The sequence below is a fragment of the Pelophylax lessonae genome (genome assembly GCF_965119305.1).
Source record: "Pelophylax lessonae genome assembly, chromosome: 4".
NCBI lineage: Eukaryota > Metazoa > Chordata > Amphibia > Anura > Ranidae > Pelophylax > Pelophylax lessonae.
The window spans coordinates 633,795,741-633,811,432 of NC_138771.1; the positions used below are offsets into that span (position 1 = coordinate 633,795,741).

General features: G+C 45.9%; 2 protein-coding genes across 3 annotated transcripts in view; both read right to left on the minus strand.

Annotated features, from left to right (window-relative positions):
• Positions 1-975, minus strand: part of LOC309552449 (protein mono-ADP-ribosyltransferase TIPARP-like) — a 51,290-nt gene extending 50,315 nt beyond the window's left edge. The window contains exon 1 of the mRNA XM_082253408.1: positions 858-975. The gene's annotated coding sequence lies outside the window, so the exon portion shown is untranslated. The remainder of the gene's footprint in view (positions 1-857) is intronic.
• CHD3 (chromodomain helicase DNA binding protein 3) overlaps positions 1-15,692 on the minus strand; it is a 407,921-nt gene that overhangs the window by 191,964 nt on the left and 200,265 nt on the right. The gene's annotated exons all lie outside the window — the stretch shown is intronic.

The following is a 15,692-nucleotide window of genomic DNA, read 5'->3' on the forward strand; positions in this document are numbered from 1 at the left end:
CAAGAAAAAAAAAAATTGGCAGGGGGCAGTGGGCCGCATTGCCTGGGGTTCTGGGCCGCATGTGGCCCCCGGGCCGCAGGTTGGACATGCCTGATTTAGACCCTGGCAGCAGGGCAGCCATCAGAAATTTTGAGGCCCCTTACACAGTTTTAGGCCTGAGCCCCCCCCTCCCGGCCTGGGCCTGACCACCAACATTCTTCAGGGCCCGCCTACCATGTCGTCATCCTTCTCCTCCAGTCCAATGTCCTCCTGCATCCCATGTCCTCCTCCTTCAGTCCCATGTCCTCCTGCATCCCATGTCCTCCTCCTCCAGTCCCATCTCCTCAATCCCAGGAACATAAAGGTGAACGGTTCTAGTAAATGCCGCTCCTCCTGTCCAGGAGTGAACAGCTGGAGAACAGGGGAGGGTTGGGCCTACAGCTGTTTGTGAGGGCTAGTGAGGGGCAGAACCCCCCACATAGTGCCAGTCTGCGGAGAATGGCGGAGCTTGCAATTGAATGGTATTTCAAGGACAGGTGGCAACCCTACCGTGTTTGGGGCCCCTCGGGACGCCTGGGCCCCCCTACATGTGGATGGGCTGTACCCCCCTGATGGCAGCCCTGCCTGGCAGGGTACCGCACTGCCACACCAGACATATAGCATTCAGAGACCAGTAAAACCCTCTCTACACAAATAATGTAAAAAGATCAATACTGAAAATCCATAGCAGTATAATCATTCACAATGAAACAAAAATATCAAAACAAAGTTTTCATAAAGTTTTTGTTCAAGAGAAGCAATCATATCCCTAGGTTTAGCTCTCTGGATAGTGCCAAAGACCTCAAGACAGAAGACCATATGAGATCAAATTTTCTTACCTGGCACCAGCATATCCCGGTCTCTGGTTCTCCGGGCACTCCTCAGTGTCTACCCAGCCCTGTAATCTCATTGAGATCATTACCCAGAAGCCTTAACCTGTTAAATGAACAAGGAACTTCCTTCTATTCAGTGGCTGTTTATTATATAATCCGTGCATGAGTCTGGTCGGCGAGTAACTGAAGACTCGAAAACAAAAAGCAGTATTATCTATACAGACAGGGTTCTAGGGAAAGGAATTTCCCGAAGTAACACAACTCGATGATTTACACAGGTTGACTCAGAATGTGACTCACATTTCAAGTTGTTTCCCTTCCCTAAAATAAAAGTGAAAAATAAAAAAAGTTTGGGATAAAAATGACATTATCTTTTCCCGGCTTTCTCCAACAGTGCCTAGGGGAAGATGAAGGTATCCACCTTCCGGCCAGATCTTGGAGAAAGTTGAGTAGCCCAAATTCCATGGGAAGACAATGCTGCACTGTGCTGTGGCATCTTCTCACATGGTGTGGCCCACTCAATATTCCCCAGGAGGTGATATCACCCTCTGACCTATAGAATTTGAGGAAAGGTGAGTATACAGTTGCAAGAAAAAGTATGTGAACCCTTTGGAATGATATAGATTTCTGCACAAATTGGTCATAAAATATGATCTGATCATCATCTAAGTCACAACAATAGACAATCACAGTCTGTTTAAACTAATAACACACAAAGAATGACATGTTGCCATGTTTTTACTAATGACAGACTAATGACATCTCCAAGAGCTAATTGGAGTGAGATGTCAGCCAACTGGAGTCCAATCAATGAGATGAGATTGGAGGTGTTGGTTACAGCTGCCCTGCCCTATAAAAAAACACACCAGTTCTGGGTTTGCTTTTCACAAGAAGCATTTCCTGATGTGAATGATGCCTCGCACAAAAGAGCTCTCAGAAGACCTACAATTAAGAATTGTTGACTTGCATAAAGCTGGAATGGGTTATAAAAGTATCTCCAAAAGCCTTGCTGTTCATCAGTCCACGGTAGGACAAATTGTCTATAAATGGAGAAAGTTTAGCAGTGGCCGTCCTGTAAAGATAACTGCAAGAGCACAGCGCAGACTGCTCAATGAGGTGAAGAAGAATCCTAGAGTGTCAGCTAAAGACTGTACTGGCAAAATATTCTGTGGACAGATGAAACCAAAGTTGAGTTGTTTGGAAGAAACACACAACATTATGTGTGGCGAAAAAGAGGCACAGCACACCAACATCAAAACCTCATCCCAACTGTGAAGTATGGTGGTGGGGGCATCGTGATTTGGGCTGCTTTGCTGCATCAGGGCCTGGACAGATTGCTATCATCGAAGGAAAAATTAATTCCCAAGTTTTTCAAGACATTTTGCAGGAGAACTTAAGGCCATCTGTCTACCAGCTGAAGCTCAACAGAAGATGGGTGTTGAAACAGGACAATGACCCAAAGCATAGAAGTAAATCAACAACAGAATGGCTTAAACAGAAGAAAATACACCTTCTGAAGTGGCCCAGTCAGAGTCCTGACCTCAACCCGATTGAGATGCTGTGGCATGACCTCAAGAAAGCGATTCACACCAGACATCCCAAGAATATTGCTGAACTGAAACAGTTCTGTAAAGAGGAATGGTCAAGAATTACTCCTGACCGTTGTGCACGTCTGATCTGCAACTACAGGAAACGTTTGGTTGAAGTTATTGCTGCCAAAGGAGGTTCAACCAGTTATTAAATCCAAGGGTTCACATACTTTTTCCACCTGCACTGTGAATGTTTACATGGTGTGTTCAATAAAAACATGGCAACATTTCATTCTTTGTGTGTTATTAGTTTAAGCAGACTGTGATTGTCTATTGATGTGACTTAGATGATGATCAGATCACATTTTATGACCAATTTGTGCAGAAATCCATATCATTCCGAAGGGTTCACATACTTTTTCTTGCAGCTGTATTAAGGGCCCTACCCGAGTGACCTCTGTGAAAGCTGGAAATCACAGTAGTAGGCACCACTGCTGTAGTGATCACCGCTAGCTTATGCCCTTTTGCATAGTTGAAGTGGGTCACTTGCTCGGCATGCTAAAGCGTTCTCTGATTGCATAAGGAAGAGAGGTGCCAGGCAATGACATCAGGACCTCCACCTTGTCCAATCAGAGAGAGCTTTGCATTTATTGATAAAAATTCAAGGCATTTCTTGAATGCGCTCATGCGACGCAGGACCTGGAATCTAGTAGAGATCATAGTAGTAGCGGTGCCTAATAGTCATTTTTAGCTTTCAGAGGGATTGGCCAGAAATGAAACATACATGAGAACCTGTCACACCAGAGTAGTATCACATAGGGGACTTTTGTCCTCTAGTCTATGTATAATAACCCCCCCCTCCCCCCCAAAAAAAAAAAAATGCCAGCTCCTCTCACCCCCATGCACATACAAACACTTGCATCTGGGGCGCCTAGGTGGGGAGTGTGAAAGGTCCAATGCAGCAATAAAAAGTTGAGTCTGTTCCTTAGACAGGGTGTGAAATCATTCTGTATCTGGTAACGGACCTACTTCTGTCTCCTATCTCTTCCTACATGGTAAGGAGACATTTTTTATGTTCTGAACAGAAGAATTTTATGAGGCTGTTTCTAGATTTCATTAGCTGTATGTGATAAGAATGGGGTGGCAGTTGATGATTTGAGATGATTGATTTTCATCTGTTTTAGGAGTTTGTAGCATTAAAGTGACACTAAACCATGGGTGTCCAACCTTTTGGCTTCTCTGGGCCACATTGAGTGTAGAGAAATTTTCTCGGGCCGCATATAAAATATATACTATAGTTAGGGTATATAAGTAATAAAACGCTGCTGCGCCCTTCCCGCACTGCCGCGCCCCCACCCCCCAGCACTAATTTAACACAACTAGTGGATGATCCCCCTCCGAGGCAGCCTCTGCCTACAGTTAGTTGGAGACCTCTGTGGCCGTGCCCCCAACTCGACTTCCTTCCTCCCCAGCAAAAAAAATAAATAAAAAGGGGGCAGTGGGCCGCATTGCCTGTGGTTCTGGGCCGCATGCGGCCCCCGGGCCACAGGTTGGACATGCCTGCACTAAACAATATCCTTATTTTCCAAAAATAACCTATACACATCCACTACTTAACCATTTCCCGACAACCCTATAGCAGATTTACTGCTATAGGGTGGCCATTCTGTGCAGAATCATGTATAGACTGTATATATATATTTTTTTTTCTTTTTTTTTGTAGCAGCTATATACTGCGGCAGGGCGGCTGCTTTGTGCCAGATCACGTACCTAGTGATTGGACACAGCGGGAGACAATCAGCTGGTCCGGTGGATCATGCGATGTCCGCTAAGACCCGCTGATCGTTCGGGAGACAGGCAGAATGGCGGTCTGCCTGTGTAAACAAGTCAGTCTGCTGTTCTGTGACAGGGCAGGAACACAGGATATTTACCTTCCACCAGTCATAGCACCTCCCCAGCAGTTAGTAAGCACTCCCTAGGAACACATTTAACCCTTTGATCGCCCCTGGTGTTAACCCCTTCCCTGCCAGTGTCATTAGTACAGTGACAGTGCATATTTTTTAGCACTGATGACTGTATTGGTGTCACTAGTCCCCAAAAAGTGTCGGTTAGGTGTCCAATTTGTCCACTGCAATATTGCAGTGCTACTATAAGTTGCTAATCGCCGCCATTACTAGTTAAAAAAAAAAAAAAGATAAAAAATAAAAATATCCCATAATTTGTAGAAACTATAACTTTTGCGCAAACCAATCAATGTACACTTATTTTGATTTTTTTTCCCAAAAATATGTAAGAGAATACATTTTGGCCCAAATTGATGAAAAAAATTCATTTTTTTACATTTTTTTATTGTATACGTTTTATAGCAGAAAGTAAAAAATATTATTTTTTTTTTTCAAGTTTGCTGGAATTTTTTTGTTTATAGCCCAAAAAATAAAAACCGCAGAGGTGATCAAATACCACAAGAAAGTTCTATTTGTGCCAAAAAAAGGACATACATTTTATATGGGTACTGCCGTATCACAACAAATGGCCTGGTCATGAAGGGGGGTAAAACTTCCAGAGCTGAAGTGGTTAATGAAGGACTTGTCAAACGTTTGGGTACTCCTGTTTGGGTATTGTACCCCTATTCATTCACATGGAGGGCAAGTATCTGGGAGCCTGAAGGCAGGAGGCTTTCAGATTCCAAAAAGCCCCCTGCTTGCAGACCCCCACAACCACCAGGCCAGGGTTGTGGGGAAGAGGCCCTTGTCTTCATCACCCCAGCAAGGTACCCCCACCCCACGGTGAGGTCATATGGCCTGGTATGCTTCTGCTTGCTCAGATAGGGGCCTGGTATGGAATTTGGGGGGAGGAAAACTTCAAAGGTTGCAGAGAAGCAGGTACATTTCACGTATGGTGGACATGTCCTATTGCTCAGACATTTTGGACCAAAGTATACTGCACTATCATTACACTCTATATAAACTATATACCGTACATACGAATCCCCTATGAAGCTTTATTAAATCATAAATCAGAAGACATTGATAAATATAAATTCCAATTTTTTAACCACCTGTTCATATTTGCCAAAAAGACAATAACCAAATCTTGGGACACCCAAAAGATCAGAATCTCTTTACGTACCAGCAAAATGATCCCTATCCATAGTTTAAGAAAAGTTGATCACTAAACTCTCCGCATATTGCCCCTATAAGGAAACATTTGGGAACCGTTGACATTCCCTCCAGGAATTTCGATGGTCGTGTCTTGTATCTCTACATCGAATCGATTGATTGCTCTGTTGACTGCCTCCCTCCCCCTACCATGTTTACTTGCCTACCTCCCTTCCTTTCCCCCTTCCCTCTCTGCTCTTTCCTACTCTTAAGCTGGCCATAGATGGTTCGAATCTCAGCCACTTTAGCAGGGACCGGCCGAGATTCAAACTATGTATGGGCAGGATGATTTTACCCAAGTCGATTCATTGATTGACTTGGGTAAAACCAGCATGCTGGACTTTTGCATGCGATTATTGTCAGAGGCTATAGCCGTTGGAATTACTCACTGTGTTCTTCCGGCAGGGGTGTTCTTCCCCGCTGGGAGAACACAATAGCTCAGCGGGAGGGATTTCCCCATCAACACTGACTGTGTTGATGGGGGTATTGAGCGATTTTCTGTGCTGCAACCCATGGTTGCAGGAAAGAAAAATGTATCATCTATGGCCTGCCTTATACTCAGTGACTGAAAGAGCATATTATAGCATGAAGAGAAAGTCTCCCTATGGCCGCATATCCATGACATCCCTGAGGTGTGTGTGGAAACCCTTAGCCTTAACTCCAACCATGCCATGCCCCAACGCGTTTCGCTGTGCTCCTCAGAGCTTAGCCATGGGGATCCAGTCAGGGGCAGAGCAAAATGCATTTGGGGCGTGGCCTGGCCGGAGTCCAGGATGAGGTTTCCACCCACACACACACCTCAGGGATTTCATGGATGTGCGGCCATAGGGAGACTTTCTCTTCATTCTGAGCCATTGCAGGTGCTCCCTCCCAAAACAGTCCTCTCAGCGGTTGATGTCATAGAACTTGCACCCCCTCCAGTAGAGCCTAAGCGGCACACAAAGCAGGTCTGGGTCACAGCATATTATAGCATACCTATACCTCCTCTAACTATGCGAGTTATCCAACTGACCACCCCACTATTACTTACTCAATATGATTAGTCAATTGCCATATTGCTTTCCTATATGCTGTGTAACACTCCTTTAATGCAATGGTGCTAGTTTGTTGCTAAATGGTATTAAGAGTCACCATCACAGGTTACAATCTGATGGTGCAATCTCCTTTTGAGCTACCTTTAGATCACATTTGAAAAATGGTTATGTGGAATAGTTTTTATATGGTCCATATACAGTATGCATCCCTGAAGGCCTTTATCTATCAAATACTGTATGCGGAATTCAAATCAGCCTCCTTTAACCGGTTGCCGACCGCCGCACGACTATATACTGCGGCGGTCAGCCCCGGCCAGGCAGAGTGACGTATCGGTACGTCACTCGCCTGTCACTGACTTGAGAGCCAATTGCGGGCGGGCGCGTGCCCGCCCGCCGCGGCTCGTTCACTGTCAAGTCAGTGCGTGTGACCGCCGGTCACACTACGATCGCTCCGGTGAAGGGAGAAAGGCGGAGCGGCTTATGTAAACAAGCCGCCCGTCATTCTCCCCTGTGTAAAAATGAAGATCAGATGGTTCTACTATGTAGGACCGTTGATCTTTGTTTTTACACCAATAGCAATGTCCCTATACAGTTAGAATCACGCCCCTAGGACACACTTAACCCCTCCCTCTCCAATAGTTAACCCCTTCCCTGCCAGTGTCATTTTTGCAGTAACAGTGCATATATATAGCACTGATTACTGCAGTAATGTCACTGGTAACCCCAAAAGTGTCAAAAATGTCAGTCAAGGGTCCGATCTGTCCGCCGCAATGTCGCAGTACCGCAAAAAAAATCGCAGATCGCCGCCATTACGCGTTAAAAAAAACAACAAAAATGACAAAAATCTTTCCGTTTGTTAGTAAACGCAATAACTTTTGCGATTTTTTTTTACCAAACATATGTAGCATAAAACAAATTGGCCGAAAATGTTAAAAAATTTTGATTTTTACATTTTTTTGGGGGGGAATTTCATATAAAAAAAATGTGAAAAATATTGTTATTTTTGCAAAATTGACGCTCTTTTTTTGTTTATAGCGCATGATCAAAAAATCGCACAGGTGATCAAATACCACCAAAAGAAAGCTCTGTTTGTGGGAAAAAAAGGATGTCAAATTCGTTTAGGTACAGCGTCGCACGACCACGCAATTGTCCGTTAAATTCACGCAGTAAAAAAATCGCAAAAAACCCCCTGGTCTTTTAGCAGCCAAATCCTCCGGGGCTTAAGTGGTTAACATCTCCAGAAGAACAAGTCATGGTTCCCACTGTCACCCTTGCTCTTTGCATTGGCCATAGGGCCACTTGAACAACCCATGGTTATGTTGAATAATTTTTATATGGTCCATATACAGTATGCATCCCTGAAGGCCTTTATCAAGTACTGTATGCGGAATTCAAATCAGCCTCCTTTAACATCTCCAGAAGAACAAGTCATGGTTCCCACTGTCACCATTGCTCTTTGCATTGGCCATAGGGCCACTTGAACAACCCATAAGTACTGTATGCGGAATTCAAATCAGCTTCCTTTAACCACTTGCTGACCGCCGCACGACTATTTACTGCGGCGGTCAGCCCCTCACAGGCAAAGCGACGTAGTACTACGTCGCTAGCCTGTGAGGGTCTCGGGAGCGAGCGCGCGCCACCGGAGGCGCTCTCCCGCGCGGTCACGGACCCCCCCACGCATGTGCCCGGCGGACCCGATCGTTCGCCGGTCACTCGCTATAGTCGGTGGAGAGGGAGAAAGTCAGACGGCTGATGTAAACAAGCCGCCTGTCATTCTCCCTGTGTAGGAATAGTGATCATACGGTTCTACTATGTAGGACCGTTGATCACTGTTCCTACACCTCAAGCCACAGCCAATCACAGTTAGAATCACGCCCCTAGGGACACACATAACCCCTCCCTCTCAAAAAAAAAGTTAACCCCTTCACTGCCAGTGTAATTTTACAGTAACAGTGCATAGTTATAGCACTGATTACTGTAAAAAAATGTCACTGGTAACCCAAAAAGTGTCAAAAATATCAGTCAAGGGTCCGATCTGTCCGCCGCAATGTTGCAGTACCGCAAAAAAAAAAATCGCAGATCGCCGCCATTACGCGTTAAAAAAAAAAACAACAAAAATGAAAAAAATCTTTCCCTTTGTTAGTAAACGCGATAACTTTTGCGCAAACCAATCAAAATACGCTTTTTGCGATTTTTTTTTACCAAACATATGTAGCATAAAACAAATTGGCCGAAAATGTTAAAAAATTTTGATTTTTAAATTTTTTTGGGGGGGGAATTTCATATAAAAAAAATGTGAAAAATATTGTTATTTTTGCAAAATTTACGCTCTTTTTTTGTTTATAGCGCATGATCAAAAAATCGCACAGGTGATCAAATACCACCAAAAGAAAGCTCTGTTTGTGGGGAAAAAAGGACGTCAAATTTGTTTAGGTACAGCGTCGCACGACCGCACAATTGTCCGTTAAAGTCACGCAGTGCCGAATCGCAAAATCGGCCCTGGTCAGGAAGGGGGTAAAATCTTCCGGGGCTTAAGTGGTTAACATCTCCAGAAGAACAAGCCATGGTTCCAACTGTCACCCTTGCTCTTTGCATCAAAGTTATTGATGTGGTGGGTTTTGATCACAAAATTACCCTTTTTTCCCAACAATGTTACACTATTCATCACCAACCCAACGACTACCCTTCTCAACCTACAACCTATCTTAGCAAACTTTGTTAAGATCAACTATGTGGTGCAAGAGCCAGCATGGCTGGATAGAAATTGATTCAATAGATTAGGTAGGTAAAAACCAAATATACATATTTTATTTTAAGGACGAATTAGCACATATGCCAATTATCATAAAATATTCAATGTACTACACAAAAGCTCATGTTAAAACGAAGAACAAAATACAAATCTAATGTCACCCCCTAGCCCAGTGATGGCGAACCTTGGCACCCCAGATGTTTTGGAACTGCATTTCCCATGATGCTCATGCCCTCTGCAGTGTAGTTGAGCATCATGGGAAATATAGTTCCAAAACATCTGGGGTGCCAAGGTTCACCATCACTGCTCTAGCTCATACCCCAATATATGTCTCAGGTTAACATTGTCACAATAAGAACCTTATTTTTGCATTGTCACTTCTAAGATATCACATGATGGAGTTAAAGTGAGTCAGAGTGGTGAATAAATAGAGACGCCAGTACATGGCAATGCCTCTGACTCATGGCATTGGAGCAGTGTTTCTCAACCAGGATGCCGTCCAGTTTCCAATGGAGTGCCGCAAGCATTGGATCCAGTTTTCCCTGGATCAGGGTTGTGCTTGTTATTTAATTTAGTTCACACAGGTCTTTATACTACAAAGTTTTAGTAATTCTAAAGCTGATTGTACAAAGTCATATTGTAACATGTATGGTGATCCTTACAAAACTTGCTTAACTGCTTGCCTATTGGGCACTTTCACCCCCTCCCTGCCCAGGCCAATTTTAAGCTTTCAGCGCTGTCACACTTTGAATGACAATTGTGCGGTCATGCAACACTGTACCCATGTGACATTTTTATCATTTGTTTCACAAAAATACAGCTTTGTGGTGGGTAGTACTTAACCTCTTCCCGATTTACTGCGGCAGTGCGGCTCTCCTGCGCAAACCGATGTAGACCTAATTCGGTCGCGCGCCTGTAGCTAGGGGGCAAGCGCGTGCCGCCGGTGGCGCGCTCCTGTCCCCACTCGACAGGCGGCTCTGATTGCTGCCTGATACCCGCGATCATTCGCCGCTGAGGACGGTCAGCTGTTTTAAACACAGCCGACCGTCCTTCTCCCTGCAATGATCATAGAGCCCCTGTGATCCTTCTATATAGGATCACAGGTCTCTATGATCATTTCACAAGCCACGTCCCCCAACAGTTCCAGAATCACTCCCCTAGGCTCACCTTTAACCCCTTGATCACCCACAGTGTTAACCCCTTCCCTGCCAGTGTCATTAGTACAGTGACAGTGCATATTTTTAGCACTGATTACTGTAGTAATGTCAGTGGTCCCCCCAAAAGTGTCAAAAATGTCAGTTAGGGGTCCGATATGTCCGCCGCAATGTCACAGTCCCACTAAAAATCGCAGATCGCCGCCATTACTAGTATAAAAAAAAAAAAAAAAAAAAACAATATAAATGACATAAATCTTTCCCGTAGTTTGTAGATGCAAATACGCTTATTGCGATTTTTGTTATCAAAAATATGTAGCAGAAAACAAATTTGCCTAAAATGTTAAAAAATTCAGATTTTTAATTTTTTTTTTTTTTTTTGAGAATGTCATATAGCAGAATGTGAAAATGATTGTTTTTTTTTTTTTTTTTTTTCACAATTGTCGCTCTTTTTTTGTTTATAGAACAAAAAAAAAAATCGCACAGGTGATCAAATACCACCAAAAGAAAGCTCTGTTTGTGGGGGAAAAAGGACGTCAATTTTATTTGGGTACAGCACCGCACGACCGCGCAATTGTCCTTTACAGTAACACATTGCCGAATCGCAAAATATAGCCTGGTCATTAAGGGGGAAAATCTTCCGGTCCAGAAGTGGTTAACCAGCTGTGGACCAGAAGATTTCCCCCCTTATGACCAGGCCATTTTTTGCGATTCGGCACTGCATTAACAGACCAAAAGGAAGCAAATAAGAGAAGTTCATTTTTAGAGTGTACATACACTGTTAAATTTGTAAGTTACAAAAGGAGACGCTATCAACGAAAAATTTGGGGCTCGTTTACACTTGCTTTGAATTTAACACACATTAACCACTTCTGGACCGGAAAGGTTTTCCCCCTTAATGACAAGGCTATTTTTGTGCGATTCGGCACTGCGTTATTTTAACGGACAATTGCGCGGTCGTGAAATGCTGTACCCAAATAAAATTGAAGTCCTTTTTTTCCCACAAATAGAGCTTTCTTTTGTGGTATTTGATCATCTCTGCGATTTTTATTTTTTGCGCTATAAATAAAAAAAGAGCAACAATTTAAAAAAAAAAAAAACATATATTTTTTTACTTTTTGTTATATAACATTCCCCCCATAAAAAAAAAAAAAATTTCATCCTATTAGGCCAATATGTATTCTGCTACATATTTTTGGTAAAAAAAAAAATCCCAAAAAGGGTCTTTTGATTGGTTTGCGCAAAAGTTATCGTGCCTACAAACTACGGGAAAGATGTATGTCATTTTTATTTATTTTTTACTAGTAATGGCGGGGATCAGCAATTTTTAGCGGGACTGCGACATTGCGGCGGACAAATTGGACCCCTAACTGACATTTGTGACACTTTTGGGGGGACCAGTGACATTACTACAGTAATCAGAGCTAAAAATATGCACTGTTACTGTAATAATGTCACTGGCGGGTAAGGGGTTAACCCAGGGGCGATCAAAGGGTTAAGTGGGAGCCTAGGGGGTGTTTTCTAATTGTGGGGGGATGGGCTTGTAATATCAACACAGAGACCTGTGATCCTAAATAGGAGGAACACAGGAGCTCTGTGTTGATAACAGAGAGAGCAACAGTCTGCTGTGTTTACAACAGCAGACCGCCGTTCTCTCTTCATCGGGACTGATCGCAGGTGCCCGGTGGCAATCGGGGCCGCCGGCCCCGCGTCTCAGCTTCCCCGCCGGGGAGTGGGCACGGGCGTGCGTCTCCAGGGGCTAGCGCGCCCACAGGATTGCTCCCGCCAACCGCCGTACAGGTAGAGCAATTCGGGGGAACATGCTGACCTGCCACCGTATAACTGCGGCGGCTGGTCGGCAAGTGGTTAATCACTGCTTTTTTTTTATTTTTTTTACTAAAAAAAAAAAACAAAAACCGTGAATTTTGAAAAAAAGAAAAAAAAAGTTTGTTTCTGTCAATAAATTTTGTAACTAAGTAATTTTTCTCCTTCACTGAAGGGGACTGATTAGGTGGCACTGATGAGGTGGCATTAAAGGGCACTGATTAGGTGGCACTCATGAGGTGGCACTTATGGGCACTAATGAGGTGGCACTGAATGGCACTGATTAGATGGCACTGATAAGGAGGCACTAATATGCAGTGGCGTAGCGTGGGTTGTCAGCACCCGGGGCAAGGCAAGTAATTTGCGCCCCCTACACAAACCTACTAGACCACTACACAGACCTACCCCCCCCATACACTGACACCTACACTGACCCCCCTTCACTTACCCCCACTACACTGACACATACACTGACCCCCCATACACTGACCCCTACACTGATTCCCCCTTACATTTCTATACACTGACCCCCCCATACACTAACACCCCCTACACTGACACCTATACTGACCCCCCCATACACTGACCCCTATACTGACACCCCCTACACTGACCCCCCCCATACACTGACAGCTGCACTGACACCTATACTGACCCCCCTACATTTCCACATACACTGACCCCCTATACACTGACCCCTACACTGACTCCCCCCTACATTTCCACATACACTGACCCCTACACTAATAGCTATACTGACCCCCCTACACTGACCTCCCCCATACACTGACACCTATACTGACCCCCCTACACTGACCGCCACATACACTGACCCCCCTACATTTCCACATACACTGACCCCCCCCCACACTGATCCCCCCCCCATACACTGACACCTACACTGACACCTATGCTGACCCCCCTACACTGACACACCCTCCTCTACACTGACCCCCCCATACACTGACCCCCCCCCCCCGTACACTGACAGCTACACTGACACCTATACTGACCCCCTTACTTTCCCACATACACTGACCCCCCCCCCCGTACACTGACCCCCTTACATTCCCACATACACTGACCCCCCCATACACTGACCCCTACACTGACTCCACCCTACATTTCCACATACACTGACCCCCACTACACTGACCCCTACACTAATAGCTATACTGACCCCCCCATACACTGACACCTATACTGACCCACCTATACTGACCCCCCTACACTGACCTCCCCCATACACTGACACCTATACTGACCCCCCTACACTGACCGCCACATACACTGACACCTATACTGACCCCCCTACATTTCCACATACACTGACCCCCCCTACACTGACCCCTACACTAACACCTATGCTGACCCCCCTACACTGACACATCCTCCTCTACACTGACCCCCCCCCATACACTGACACCTACACTGACCCCCCCGTACACTGACCCCCCCCCCCGTACACTGACCCCTACACTGACTCCCCCCTACATTTCCACATACACTGACCCCCACTACACTGACCCCCCCCATACACTGACACCTACACTGACCCCCCTACACTGCCCTTCACATACACTGACACCTATACTGACCCCCCTACATTTCCACATACACTGACCCCCCCTACACTGATCCCCCCCCATACACTGACACCTACACTGACCCCCCTACACTGACACACCCTCCTCTACACTGCCCCCCCCCCCTCCCTCCCATGTCCACTTCCCCTACACTGACACCTATGCTGACCCCCCTACACTGACACCCCCCCCCCACCCCACTTCCCTGGACCCTGGGGGCAGGCAAGACATCACTTACCTTGTTCTGTTCCAATACACTGGCGACTCGAGGAGGGGAGAGACAGCATGTCGGTGGCCGGCCCAGACAGCAGGGGGAGACTCCGGAAGCGGTGCTGCACATGCACCGAGCCACAGACTGGCATCTTCATCCACGACCAGCCCGCCCCCTGGCCGCATGACACCTTCAGCCTTCACCTTCACCTTCAGCGGTCCGCCGCTCGTCTTGCACAAAGAGGCGGTCACTGAGCCAAGAGGTGGAGTGCGGGCGGGCAACTTCAGAATAAAGGGACACTTTGATCCCGCCGATTGCGGGCGTGGGATGCGCCCCCCTAAATGTTGCGCCCGGTGCCAGTGGCCCCCCCTGCACCCCCCACGCTACGCCACTGCTAATATGCCACAATGATGGGCACTGATAGGTGGAACTAAGAGGCGGCACTGATGAGCACTGATAGGTGGCACTGGTGGGTACTGATAGGTTGCAATGATGGCCACTGATAGACGGCACTAATGGGCACTGATAGGCACTGCTGGGTGGCACTGATGGGCAGCAAAGATGAGCAGGCACTGATGGGCATTGATTGGCATTACGTATGGGCGCTGATTGGTGCCATTGATGGCCATTGATTGGTGTCACTGATGTGCACTGATTGGTGTAACTGGTGGGCACTGATAGGGCTTTACTGTAATCAGGGCACTGATGATCAGTGCCCTGATTACCTGTCCTGGTCACCCCTTTGAGGAGGAGCCGCTGACCAGCTCTCCTCGCCACACACTCTGACAGTGTGAGTGGAGAAGCTCCAGTAAACGGCACTTCTGCATTGTGACCAGCTGTGATTGAACACAGCCGATCATAAGGGTGAAGAGCCACGTCATTGGCTCCTCACCAAGATCGGGGTCGCCGTGCTGTAACACCCCCCCCCCCCCCGCAGGCGCATGAGAGTGGCCATTCGGGGCGCCGTGAACGTCAACCCAGAACGAGAGCCGCACTGCTCCGCCGTCATTTGATGGTGGGCAGGGGGAAATTGGTAAATTAAAATAGTGAACAAGAATCTTCCCACCCACCCATCCACCCCAATTGGTCACTTGATGAGGCTGAATGCTAGAGATAGACTGGGGATATTATGCCTGTCCCTATCTTTTTCCCTGGAGATGTGGTATAGATTGGCGAGAAGTCAAAGATTTAATTCCCCTCACACCCCAATGGCCCTGTTGTTGGGCAACCCAATGTTCCCTTCGGGTCTCAACCTCCAAGCTTTTAAATGGTGGACGAACAAAGGCTTTCTTTGCCTTGTAGACTTATGTGACCATAGAGGTTTAACGTCGAAAGGCGCATTACAGGAGCAATACACCAACTCCCCACAAGGGAGCAATTTAGATATTCCCAAATATTGCATCTCTTTTACACCCTTAAGCGCACTAGTGACCTGACTTTTTTATAACCCCTATAGAATATCTACAGTACCTCACAAAAGTAAGTACACCCCTCACATTTTTGTAAATATTTTATTCTATCTTTTCATGTGACAACACTGAAGAAATGACACTTTTCTACAATGTAAAGTAGTGAGTGTACAGCTTGTATTAC